At 32.4% G+C, this 13,093-nt stretch overlaps 2 protein-coding genes across 8 annotated transcripts in view; both read left to right on the top strand.

The window, feature by feature from the left end:
- The window catches only part of LOC130046538 (uncharacterized), a 248,343-nt gene that overhangs the window by 62,134 nt on the left and 173,116 nt on the right, over positions 1 to 13,093 (top strand). The window lies entirely within an intron of this gene.
- LOC130048043 (uncharacterized) overlaps positions 1 to 13,093 on the top strand; it is a 51,440-nt gene that overhangs the window by 1,720 nt on the left and 36,627 nt on the right. The window contains exons 1-3 of one of the 3 annotated variants that reach the window (XM_056144050.1): positions 5,084 to 5,134; positions 8,795 to 8,885; positions 9,493 to 9,551. The exons of the other annotated variants lie outside the window; for them this stretch is intronic. The gene's annotated coding sequence lies outside the window, so the exon portion shown is untranslated. Of the gene's footprint in view, positions 1 to 5,083; positions 5,135 to 8,794; positions 8,886 to 9,492; positions 9,552 to 13,093 lie in introns of those variants that run through there. 3 annotated transcript variants of the gene reach the window in all.

Raw genomic sequence — 13,093 nt, 5'->3', positions numbered from 1 at the left:
CACTCATATGGAGACATCACCATTACCGGTGAAGGACTGCAAAATTTAAGCCTATGGTCGGTGTTTACGGTCTTTGAGTAAGGAGGGATCAACCTGCTGTGACACGGGACCTCGTAATGTGCCGCTTCATCCGAAGGACCGCCCCCAAGTAGTCGGCTCTTACGACAAGCAAGGGGTACTAAGGACAAGAGCTACGTTCAAGATTGTAGCGGCTAGCCTAGGGGCTAAGTATAGTAGCTGATTTGTGCCATTTTACAATGTGTTGTCTTTTCGTTATTTTAAAGGGAAAAGTGGCTAATCTCATTTTCGTTATTTCGAGACGAATAGTTGCTAAATATCGTTTTGTTGACTTTTTGCTCCGAAATAACGCAATAAATTGTAAAATGGCACAAATCAACCACCATACCTAGCCCCTAGGCTAGCCGCTACGATCTTCGACGCAGGCCAGGTACTCCAACCGAATCCCTACGGGAAAATAATCAGACACGAGATATGTGCTGTCAAATTAACATTTTCCTTTTACAACGCTTAAGTAGCGCAGGGAAATTAGATATAGTATGTTATAAAAATACGTTTGTATTCATCGTTTTACCATAGATCAAAGGAATGTCGCGTTCATTAGTTTCTAATACACGTGACGTCATGAAAAGATGCTCTGAACATTGATGGATGTCAAATTTGCACATAAAAGATAAATATATGGGTTTAAAATGTCATTTAAATCAAATCGAGACGTTGTGTTAAAACATTGATCATGTAGGTTTTCCGTGATTCCCCCAACTGGTTTTATACTCCCTCCGTATTTTGTGAATGTATGTATAACAATATCAATAACTGATAATAGAATTTTATAATCATAACAATTAATCAATATAGTTTGCAAACAACTTTAGAAATGTGACTGAAGAATATTTTTAATTCAAAAGAAAATTAATCATCTACATTCCGACATCGATACACATGTAAACAAAGATGGTTGATTGGTGGTTGTATATTCTTCAACTTCCCACTCGTGAAGTTCGAAAGGCTACAAAATTTATTAGGCCTATGCTCAGCCTTTACCTATATTGAGCACGGAGGGATCATTTACGTGCCACATTTGCTGTGAGAAGGGGTATCTACTTTTGCGGTCTCATCCGAATACCAGATACATGTACCAAGTACTTGTTTATTGCAGGATTTATTTTACAGTTCATTATTATTTTGGATATAATTGGGTGTACAAACATACAACCATCCAGAAAGTTAAAATGAATTACAGATATATAAAGTTGTCATTTTGTAATTTTCGAATTTACATCGCCCCACTCACTGAATTCAAATCTTAAAACCATAAAATTGCAGTTCTCAAGACGTGAACTTTCCTTCATAACCCCACAAGAGTATCTAAACTGTAAATAATTTCCCCATTGTGTCCCGTACCAAGATAAAAATGTGAGTTTGGGACTCGACCCTCGACTCAGAGAAATGATTATATGTATTTGTTTATATGTCTCTGCACATTTGGATATTGGGTAATTGGTTAATTCCCATCAAAAATACGCATGTCGTTTCTCGGGGTCCAGTTGGGGTCAAGCTATGTAACAGTATACATGATATGAGAGGGGGTGGAGAGGATGAGAGGAAGGTGATGGGGGGGGGGGGGGGAGAGAAAGAGGTTTAATGGGGAAGTTCTTATACTTCTTTTTTTATTACTACTTCGTTTTTCCTTTTTCACCACTAATCTGCATCAACGGATATAAGTATTCGATGCCGTACCCGTGGTGTTTTGACAGATAAAAGAAACAATTAACAAATACAGAATATAAAGAATACATTTGCAATATCGCGTGAGCCTGTTATATGTATTATAACCGTTGCCGTGCATTTGGGTACTGAGTAGTAAACTGGCATGCGATACGCTTTAGTACCCAAATGAAATATGCAATTCATCACTGTTCCGGGGAAGGGAGGGGGAGAGGGCCACCCCCTGTCCGCCCCCTCATGTAAGGAGTCAAGTTCATGAGAAGGACCAACATCTTCATGGAACATTACAATATTTACGCTATGGAGTTGATGCGACTAGAAGTAAAAATCCTCGTCCGTAATGCCACACAAATGGTGACTGTGTTTATATATATTCTGATTCATTGTCCTTATTATAGAGACTTCTTCATAACTATAGTCATCTGTACCAATGTCCGATGGTGACCCATCAGACAACAAAACTGAGTCTGTATCGCTTTCAGCGCTATACTCCATGATTAAAATATGCGCTGTTTATATTACAGTCATGAAATATTTAGTCAAAAAAACTCGAGTGACATACTTGTATTGAAGTTGTTTTTCTTTAAATTCTAATAGATTACTATTGCAAATAAAGGGAAAAATCATAATCTAAACGCTAACACTTTTAAATGAGTACAGATGTACCTACTTAGATCTAACACACACTGACAACTCGCTCGTAATTATTACACTTTACACCTACTGAAATATCAATATTGTTTGACAAGATGGAGGGAAAAAAGACCTTTGTTTTTAAGATGCTGTGAATTCAACAGATTATGTCCGGTCGGGTGAAGAAATGAGGAAAAAGTGGATATGCCTAAACAGCGAAAATAAGAAAAAGTTGGCTGTGGGATATTCTAGTCGAATATTGAGTTCATCATAAAGATCACATGTCGCAGTTTACGGAGCTTATCAATGATGTCCACATCCTCCATATAGTGTAATAGATTGTTTTTGTCCCTGAAACCACGTTCCCTCCGGATAAGCTACCTATCTCTAAGCACAACATAGTTCAGTATAGTCTAAACTAAGACAATTATCTGATTTTTAGCAGTTTTAACATTATCTTAAGATATGACAGTTTCGTGAAACAGCTATGATGGATCTTATGACAAATTTTGGTCTTAAGACAGATCTTAATCGTAAGATAGTTTTGTGAAACTGATCCCAGGTAACTTTGAAGGCGGTGCTTATTTTCTCGGTCTTTAACTTCGCTTAATCAATTTATGATGCAGAATTGTAAGGTATTTTAATTTTTACCGCTTTTAAACAGATTCCAAAAATTTCAATTTAAATCATAAAGCATTTTCTTCCGATGTTTGGTGTTATTTTAGCTACATTAATCCTTCTAATTCTTAAATTCCGTCCCGTTTTCCGTTTCGTTCCGTCTTCCGCGTTCCGTGTTTTAGCAGGTGGGCGGTAAATCTAATACTGCCGACTCCCGACTCCCGATGGTCCCGGATTGCGATGTTTTATAGATAATATTTAACCGGCGTACAGAATTATTTCATACTTCTCGGGAACAATCTTTATGTCCAAATTGATTCACACGATTAAAAAAAAACCCAATAATAATAAGTATAAATTCTTAAACTTGAAATGTCGCCTACTCAAAAGCGTTTTAAATCTAGTACTGTGTTGTAAATACAAAAACCGAGAACGAACACTTTTCATTCAATGCATGATTTTATAAAGGTACTTTTAAAAAAGAACTTTAAAAAAAAAACGATGTCGAATAAATGTTTATGTTTAACTAGAAGTATTTCTTCTCTTTCATAGTTTTAATGATTCCAAAATATACATGTATGCCTACATAGTGTATTGCCGACTCCCGATGGTCCTGGTTTGCGATCGATGATTTATAGAGAATATCAAAACCGACGAACAGAACAACTTCATTCTTTTCGTGAACAATCTTTATGTCCAAATCGACCCACACAATAAAAAACACCCAATAATAATATTTATAAATTCTTAAACTTGAAATGTCGCCTACTCAAAATGGGTCATTTATAACCAATTTTCCACTTCGGATGAAAGTGAAAACCGTTACATAGCAAATTAGTTTAATTACCATCTAATGTGCGGCAAGCCGCATTGTCTTTAAATTTTGAACAAAAAAGTCTAGGTGTGAATCTAAATTTCCCCGGGGGATGTTAATGGGGGCAAATCAATAATAATAATTTTAAAAAAAAGATATTTCGAAATTCCAAGCGGGTGTTCTATTATTTAAGACAAAATCTATTAATGATTTAAAAAATATATATATATTTGTATCTTGAATCATATATTTTTAGTATATTTTCTAAAATCGGGTTTGAATTTTCTTTCTTCCCCAACAAAACAATATCTAATAAGAAATTTGAAGGACCAATTTTACAAAAAAAATCATGTATCAGCAAAATCACATACAATTTCAATATTTTATATTATTATAAACAAAATGAAATACTGTATCTTTTATTTTATTTTTATTCTTAAATAGAATTATTTTTTTGCGAAAAATAAAATAGAATCATTTTTTGCGAAAAATAAACGTACTTTGAAACAGAACAGAACGCATAATTTAGTACGTTTGACAAAAAAAACGATAACAAATCGGGCAATATGTAAAATGGAGCATTTTTTCAAGACAATTGGTAACAAATGTGTAATTAAATTCAGAAATTCATAATGAGGGCTTTGCGGTAGAACTACGTCCACGTCGTAGGATCGGGGAAACACATAAGAGTTCTGCCATGATTTAGAAACGCAAAGAATGACTGATAATGGTAAATTGGCATAATCATGTTATTCGATCTCGCACACAAGTCCAGCACTCTACCAATCGAACTAAAGGGTTAACCCATTAGCCAGAGCTAGTAGGAATGCATCATGTTGTGTTATATCTGTATGTTTGTTAACCGTACCTGTATCGGTGTCCGTTTTCGGTTTTTGTATTTACAACATAGACTAGATTTACCGCTTTTGAGTAGGTGACATTTCAAGTTTAAGAATTTATACTTATTATTAATCAATTTGGACATAAAGATTGTTCCCGAGAAGTATGAAGTAATTGTGTTCGCCGGTTTTAATATTATCTATAAAACATCGCAATCCGGGACCATCGGGAGTCCGTCATAGGAAAAACCATAACTAAATATAAACACATGTATTTCCGATCTATTGTCACATTTTCCTTTAGCCTGTACACCCCTACTAACGTGTTCGGAACATATTCTTTATCGGTGTTAAGTAGAACGTAAAATCAGAAACTATCGAATGAAATATAATCTCGCTACTGCGAGACTCCAACGCGAGCTACCTGAGACCCGGTGAATTTTCTACCGGATATGGATGTGCTCTAAGGAATTCCAGTGCTAATGTAAGTATCAATTAGAAATTATGGTATATTGTGCTTTATATGTTTTTGCAATATATAGATTTACGTATCAATGCATTATTTTCCTAATGCCATCAGCTAATAAAGCTTAAAAAAGGAATGGTAACAAAGAGTTATCGTCCTTAGATTTGGACCTAGGCCAACTTTGAAAGAACTCTTGATTATCGTAAAAAAAAATCGAGAGGACATCTTTCTATTTCAAAGTGCCATAATTAAATCTTAATGTTGCATAGAGATTGTGTTCAATTTATCAAACATTGAAATGTTGCATACAATTTACCATTTTCACGTAGAAAATAAGAATGCGGGTGGTTTCGTCCCATTTACATATTCGCACCTAGTGGATTCGCACCAAGTGGTTTCGTCCCAATTTCAATGCAGGTAACATAAGGTAGAACATTGCCTTATAGTCGAGTGGTTTCGCCCCAATGTACTAATCGAGTGGTTTCACCCCAATAATATAGCAATTGAACATATCTTAAAATTATAACGATTTAACATATCTCAAAATTCACTTTCTTGTTGCTTAAAGTTTATGCTATAAATTGAATTTTCTTCATTTTGAGATTTATATAAATATATTTAAGATTAATAAAATCACATAATAGACACACTAATTTGATCTACATAATGCTAATTCTGTTTCATAAGATAATTTTTACTTACTGATTTTCCACAATGAATGCAACTTGCCATGGCAAAAATTCTTGGTATAATGATAAAAATGGACATAGTTTGGACGTAGGTAAATTAACATACTGTATAATATTCATTAATTTCAATTCAATTGCTCATCGTTAAAAGAGAGTATGCTCTAATCAATCATCCCGACCACTGTTGCCATATATAAACATCCAAAAATTGTTGGTATAATGATCAAAATGAACATACCTTCGGCGTCGGTAAATTAATATATAGCATTCATCCCCTAATTTCAATTCAATTCAATTGCTCGTCGTTAACGGAGATTATGCACTAATCAGTCGATCCGACCACTGTTGTTACATACTCAATGGGGGCGAAACCACTCAGGACGAATCCACTTAGGGCGTACAGGTAAAGGTGCGAATCCACTAGGTGCGAATATGTAATTGGGACGAAACCACCCGTCACCGAAAATACTATAGTCTGTTTCATGTTTGAGGTATACTGGTATATTTGTATCTGTGAATGTGCATGTTACAAGCAAAGAAAGATGCATTGCAAGTATCTTAAAACTTCTAAACTTAATATTTCTTTGTTGGAAACATAATCATTTTCCTGATTTATCAGTATAAATAAAGTGAATTTATTTTATGAAGAAAGTAAATTTTATTGATTGGATCTATTATGGTGACCAGGGAGTGTATACTACCCATTCATAATTTTTTGAAATGTAAAGATTTTCTTAATTAAACTCATTGATACATGCAGCACACCTACGAAATTTAGAATGAATGAAAAGTACATGACATGTATTTGTTTGATTATTATTTGGTACATATGTAAATGAAAAATTCCAACTTTTCCTTATATGATATGATTTAATAATAATAAGCATACCATATTTATATAGCACCTTTTTATACACTATGTACGCTCAAAGGTGACCAATTATGGATTGTTTTAAAGTGGAGGGAAAGCAACAATAAAAGGATATTAGAACATGACTAGATGTAGTACAATGCATGTATACCATTGACAAAGCATATAATGTACCAGTGCTAATTTAAAAAGTTGATCACAAAACTGCAAAGGACATCAGGGGACAGTGCATTATATCTAACAGGATACTCCCTTTATCTAATGCAGGATCATAATTGTTAATATAACATGTATATTAAATCTTGTAACAAATGTGCATAATACACCAGTGGACAATGCGTTAATTAAAAGAATTTTATCAGATCATGCAGGGACCATAGATTCTCCTTATATGTAGCAAAAAATCGTAGTCTTTAATTTATATAAAATCATAGTAGAAAACATTTAAAATTCCTGAGTGGTGCAGGTCTGATACTCATTTACAGATTGGCAGTTTATAGCTCTGAGTTTCTGTAACCATGCACACACATGTATTACTAATGTTTATTTATGCACGCATTTATGAATATATATTAATCATTAACATATATATTAATGTGACAGGACAATATACATGGATGTACATCATAACTTTTTCCTTTACTGATACATTAAGCAGTAAATATTTTCATTGTTCTCCTTTTATGAATGAAATACCTACATGCATTTCTGATCTTTTTAATTAATTTTGATTTACTTACTCCAATTACAAACTTATAATTACAGAAACACACATGTAATAATATCAATAATCTTTTTCATATTTAGATTAGTCATGTATCTGTATGTTAGAGGACAATCTATACAAAAATTTAAAATCTTAAATCAAATACTGAATCACAAAATAAAAGGAGTACATTGCACGACACTGTAATTAACAATTGTTTTAATATACATCAACTATATTTTGTCTGTAAGGAACCTTTGCTGTTTCATTTATACGATTACATTTCGCAACATAATTAAACAGTTAAGTCTCAGAAATCAAAATTGAGCTGTGATCTCAGCCAGAACCTGTTCTAGGAATTTAGGAGAAGAAATTATTTTGCATGATCATATTACATGGGATTTTTTTCAAGTTTGGCCAAGTTAGGATCATAGTGTGCACTAAGTATTATTTAACCTAAAGTAAAGAATTTTGTAATCATAAGCTCTCTTTAATGAAAAGCTGACTGTGCAATGTTAATTATTTTACATGTTTTAGTTTGTGCTATATTTAACTGAATTGCCTTGTAAAAAGATTTGTGAATTAAATATAATTGTAAATGATCAAAATATATATTATATTGCATGTTGATGGAGCTTTGAAAATTTAAAAGCATAAATGAAGGCCTCAAATAAAAATTGTTGTGTTTCTGACCCTAAATTAAACACACTACCCCTAGTTTTTTTTAAAATAAACATATATTGTTGAAGAGATCATTGAAGAAACATTGTTTGGGGGACTTGACATCTGTAATTCAATTCATCTATGATAAGTAATTTTAATCAAACTAAATCTAAAAGTTTCATTGACAAGTGAAAAATGAGCCCCTCATGTTCAATAAGACATAATTAATTTGTTTAAATGAAGATTGTGATCAGAATGTTAAAAATTGTTTACAGTTAAAGAAAAAAAATACGAATTATATATCCCAATCTGAATTAAGATTAGACTTGTATATTCGACTCGTCTTTGGTATACACCTCAATACAAGGAAATGTATCTTAGAGAAGCGGAATTCTTTTTATCCTTAACCAACTTGCTATTATTTTGACTTACACAGCAATTTATATTTTTACCACCCCGCATTTATATTTTGTTAGCCTATTATTCATATCAAGAAATCATAATACTTATATAATCATTATATTTGGAATGACTTATTATCCTTTTACTTCATATCTATATTGTAATTTCTTGTGTGTATATAATTATGTGGACTTTACCTTGTACCTTAAAGGAGAAGGCTTATATAGGCATTGCCTGCTGCCTAATCCTTATTATGTTATTCATAATAAAATACTGTTTAAATTAATTTATATTTTTAGCCTAAATTTCAAATCATAATACATATTTGTGCATGTGTCTGTTTTCAGTGTACTTTATGGGAAATTTGAGTGATTCACCACCCTTTGAACAAAGATATATTAATTGAGGCCACCTCAAAGGAATCCTAGATTTACCAAGGTATCACATCTTCCTATAATTGAATGTATAATGATTATGTTTTCAAGATTTTAAAGGAGATTATTCTGTCACCTACAAAGCAAGGCCATTTTACCTGTCCTTAAAGTTTTGGCCAAGCTATACACTGCTTGCAGATAAAATTATGTTTCTTAAAAAATTGTTATAGTAAATATTTAACATCTTTTCATGGTTGTATATGTACATGTAACAGAAGTTATGAAGTACATGTATATATGTGTTCAGTGTTTTATTATGTAAAATCTACTTAGGAATATTTTACAAATTATGTACATGCATACAAAGGCACAAACACAATTTCTACCTCAAAACTTTCATCAGATACAAGTCAAAAAATTCAAGATTATAAGAATAAAGCTAATAATTATACATGTAGCAGATCTTAGAAATATTTTCATGAAGAGATACATTATTGCTTATGCTATCACTTTGCCTGTCTTTCTGTCTTGGTTGAGTATAGTACACTTGCAGATGACACACACTGTTTCATGGAATACTGAATCTTAATTATTGACAAATCGTATAATTTCATAATATTACATTTTTGTTACATACTGAATAACTGCATGATTGTTTTTTTTCCTTTTAGAAGCCATCCCTATGTTATAATTGCTGCCCATCAAATAGTACAGTGTCTTTGTGTAAATTGTAAGTATTCAGTGTCTTAGTATAAATCGTAAGTATTTTGAAGCGTGATGTTACAGTTAGTTTATTATGTCTCCCCTCTTCCAGGGGGAGCAAGACATAATGTTTTTGTACCTTCTGTCTGTCCATCTGTCTGTAACAAATTCTTCTGAACGCTTCTCCTCCTATATGGCTTATCGGATAGACTTGAAACTTTGTACAATGCTTCATTACAATATGTAAATGTGCATATTGTTGGGACGGGAGAATCCAATTATTTTCCTAAAAGTTATAGTGGATCTAAGAGGGGTGGAAGATGTTTAAATAGCTTGTGAATGCTTCTCCTCTTATACGGATTATCTGAGTTAGACTTCAACTTTTAATTCACAATACTTCAATGCCATTTGCAGATAGGCATATTGTAGGGACAGGAGGATCCAATTGTTTTCTTAAAATCTGAGGGGTGGGGGTATAAGATAATTTGTGAACACTTCTATATGGCTTATTGGAGTTCATAATGCTTATATGCTCCTGCTTTCTCCTCCATACCATACAGTACAATAAGAGGCAGTTTCATTCGGAGAACTTCCAATTTGGGGAGCTCACTAAAAAACAATCTTTAGTTTGAAATTGTGATTGTGGTATTTTTGTTTCTCTTCTATATTAAATATCTATTTTGAAAAAAAATCATAAAATATATATGTAAAGTTACAATTAAGATTTTTCTTTTTGGTAAAATAGGCATAGTGTATATAGTGTAGATAGAAATAAATCACATAGCAAAGAAAAATTGAAATCGATTTTAGCTCACATAAGCTGAAAGCTTGAAAGAGCAATTCTGATCACTTTTTGCTGTCATCAGTCCATCTGTTCAACCTTTTCAACTTTTTCTCCAGAACCATAGTGTTAATTTCAGCCTAGCTTGCCACCCATCACAGGGGATATAATCACAAAATAGGGTGGTGTCATTTAAAAATCTTCTCAAGAACCACAGGGCCAGAAGAACTGAAATTTACATGCAAGCTTCCTGGAATAGTGTAGATTCAGTTTATTAAAATCATGACCCTTAGAGATAGGATGGGGCCACAATAGGGGATCAAAGTTTTACATGCAAAGGTATAGGGGAAATCTTTATAAGTCTTCTTCTCAAGAGCCACTGGGCCAGGAAAGCACGAATTTACAAGAAAGCTTCCTGACATAGTGCAGATTCAAGTTTGATAAAATCATGGGACCCGGGGATAGGATGGGGCAAGAATTGGGGATCAAAGTTTTACATACAAATATATAGGGAAAATATTATAAAATCTTCTCAAGAACCTATGGAGCAGAAAAGTTTATATTTACATGAAAGCTTCCTGACATAGTGCAGATTCAAGTTTGTTAAAACCATAGCCCCGGGGGGAAGGATGGGGCCACAATAGGGGATCAAAATTTCACATACAAATACATGTATATTGGGAAAATCTTTTAAATTTTTGTTAAGAATCACTTGGCCAGAAAGGCTTACATTTATGTGAAAGCTTCCTGACATATTGCAGATTTAAGTTTATTAAAATTATGCCCCCCCCCCCCCCCAGGGAAGGGTGTGGCCACAATAGGGGATCAAAGTTTAACATACAAATATATAAGGAAAATCTTTTTCTGAAGAAATCATTGGGACAACGAAATTTACATTTACATGAAAGCTTCTTGATATAGTGCAGATTCAATTTTGTAATAATCATGATTACGGGGGTAGGTTGGGGCCACAATAGGGATAAAAGCTTTACATGCAAATATACAAGAACGATCTTTAAATATGGGCCAAGGTAACTCATGTGAGCAATGTGACCCATGGGCCTCTTGTCTTTAATGCTATTGATACTAAATTGAAACAAAATAGATATTTAGAAGGAGTAATTAAGGCAGGCTTTTACCAAAATTGGAAGTAATTTCATGATTCCAGGGGTAGGGGCTGTGGTTCCAAAGTGATTATTGTCCTTATCATTTGAAAGACTTCTTTAAGTTTGCTGATACAGTATAAAAAGTCCATGCATAATTAGGAAAAGCAGAAAAGGATGCACCAAAATTGTAAATTTCGCAATCCCATCTTTTTCTTTTTTTGACTTTAGGACAGGTCCAAATTAGTACATCATGTTGTGTTGATTTACATATATCATACAAAGTCTTTAAGTTGGTACTATAGAGAACCCTCACTGCTACGGCCCTGAGCGTTAAGCATAGATCTAAATTTGTTGTACCTCACCTTCAGCTGGTGAAGTCTCAATCTCAATATGAGTGAACAATTCTCGACGAACGTAAAAAACAATCAATCAGTATTCATATTTCATACTGGAAAATGAAATTAAGTTTGCTTATATTGATCATTGTGAATTTTTTTCTTTCAGAGATTCGTTTTGAGGAAATAGCTTGTGTGCAGTGCACATTCCTAAATGATTTCATCAGTTTACATTAAGATCTACCTTCAAATCCTGTAATCTAGCTAGGATGCTCTAAAGTGCATGTCTCAGACTAAAGTTATAAAAATAACTTCCCAGAATTTTAAAGACATTGTTATAACTTGAAAATGTATGTATATATACTGATATTGAATTAAATTTTGTAAACTTTCAGCATCTGATTTTATGTATATATAGACATATCGTAAAGATTTTCCACTCTAAAGGTTTAATTTCTTTAATATTTAAAACTAAAAAAAACTTTTATACAGATACAGTGGTGTAACATTGTCTTACTTTCTGATCAATACATATAGATAAGAAAACTATGTATATTTCAATAAATGTGGAAAATTTTCAACCATTCAATTTCCATTTATGAGCAGTAACTTGTACATAGTACACCGTATGTCTTAACCAACTTTAATACTGTATAACTATAACTACCTGTTTGCATGCATTGCAGAGCACAGCCGTAGTAATGATTCACATTTGCTGATGAATTGCTTTAGTATAAAGAGTAAAAGTGGTGTGTTAAGTTTTAAATTTATGAAAATGCATATTAGGCTTTTCACAGATATTTCTTAAAATATATAGAAAATATGTATATATTCATATAATTTGTATAAAACCTGCTAATCTAGCTTCTTTCTAAGTGAGGAGTATGGCACGCCATATTTATATCTATTTCTATAAGGATTTCGTATATAATTTATGAAATATCTTCTATTTCTGATAAGATATCTAATAAATCTTATAAAGATATCTCAAATAATTTACAGTTTATAAAATATTTAAGATATATATTATAAATTATGAAAGATATCTCCTAAGCTTTATAAGATATCTTGTATATCAAATGATATCTTAAATGTTTAACAGATATCTTATAAAAATAGAAGATATCTTAAATTTGTTTTAATGATATCTTATAAAACATAAGATATCTTAAATGCTTTATAAGATTTTTCACAAGCTTTATAAGTTATCTTGCATATCTTATAAGATATCTCATAAACAATTTTAAAAAAAAAATATCTCATAAACTTTATGATCTATCTTATAATATACATGCAAGATATCTCATATCTTTTATGAGATATCTTATAAAAGTAAATTCATATGATA

Source organism: Ostrea edulis, chromosome 7, assembly GCF_947568905.1.
Source record: "Ostrea edulis chromosome 7, xbOstEdul1.1, whole genome shotgun sequence".
NCBI classification, from domain to species: domain Eukaryota; kingdom Metazoa; phylum Mollusca; class Bivalvia; order Ostreida; family Ostreidae; genus Ostrea; species Ostrea edulis.
The sequence above is the reverse complement of the archived record's forward strand: the minus strand, read 5'-3'. Positions and strand labels throughout refer to the sequence as shown.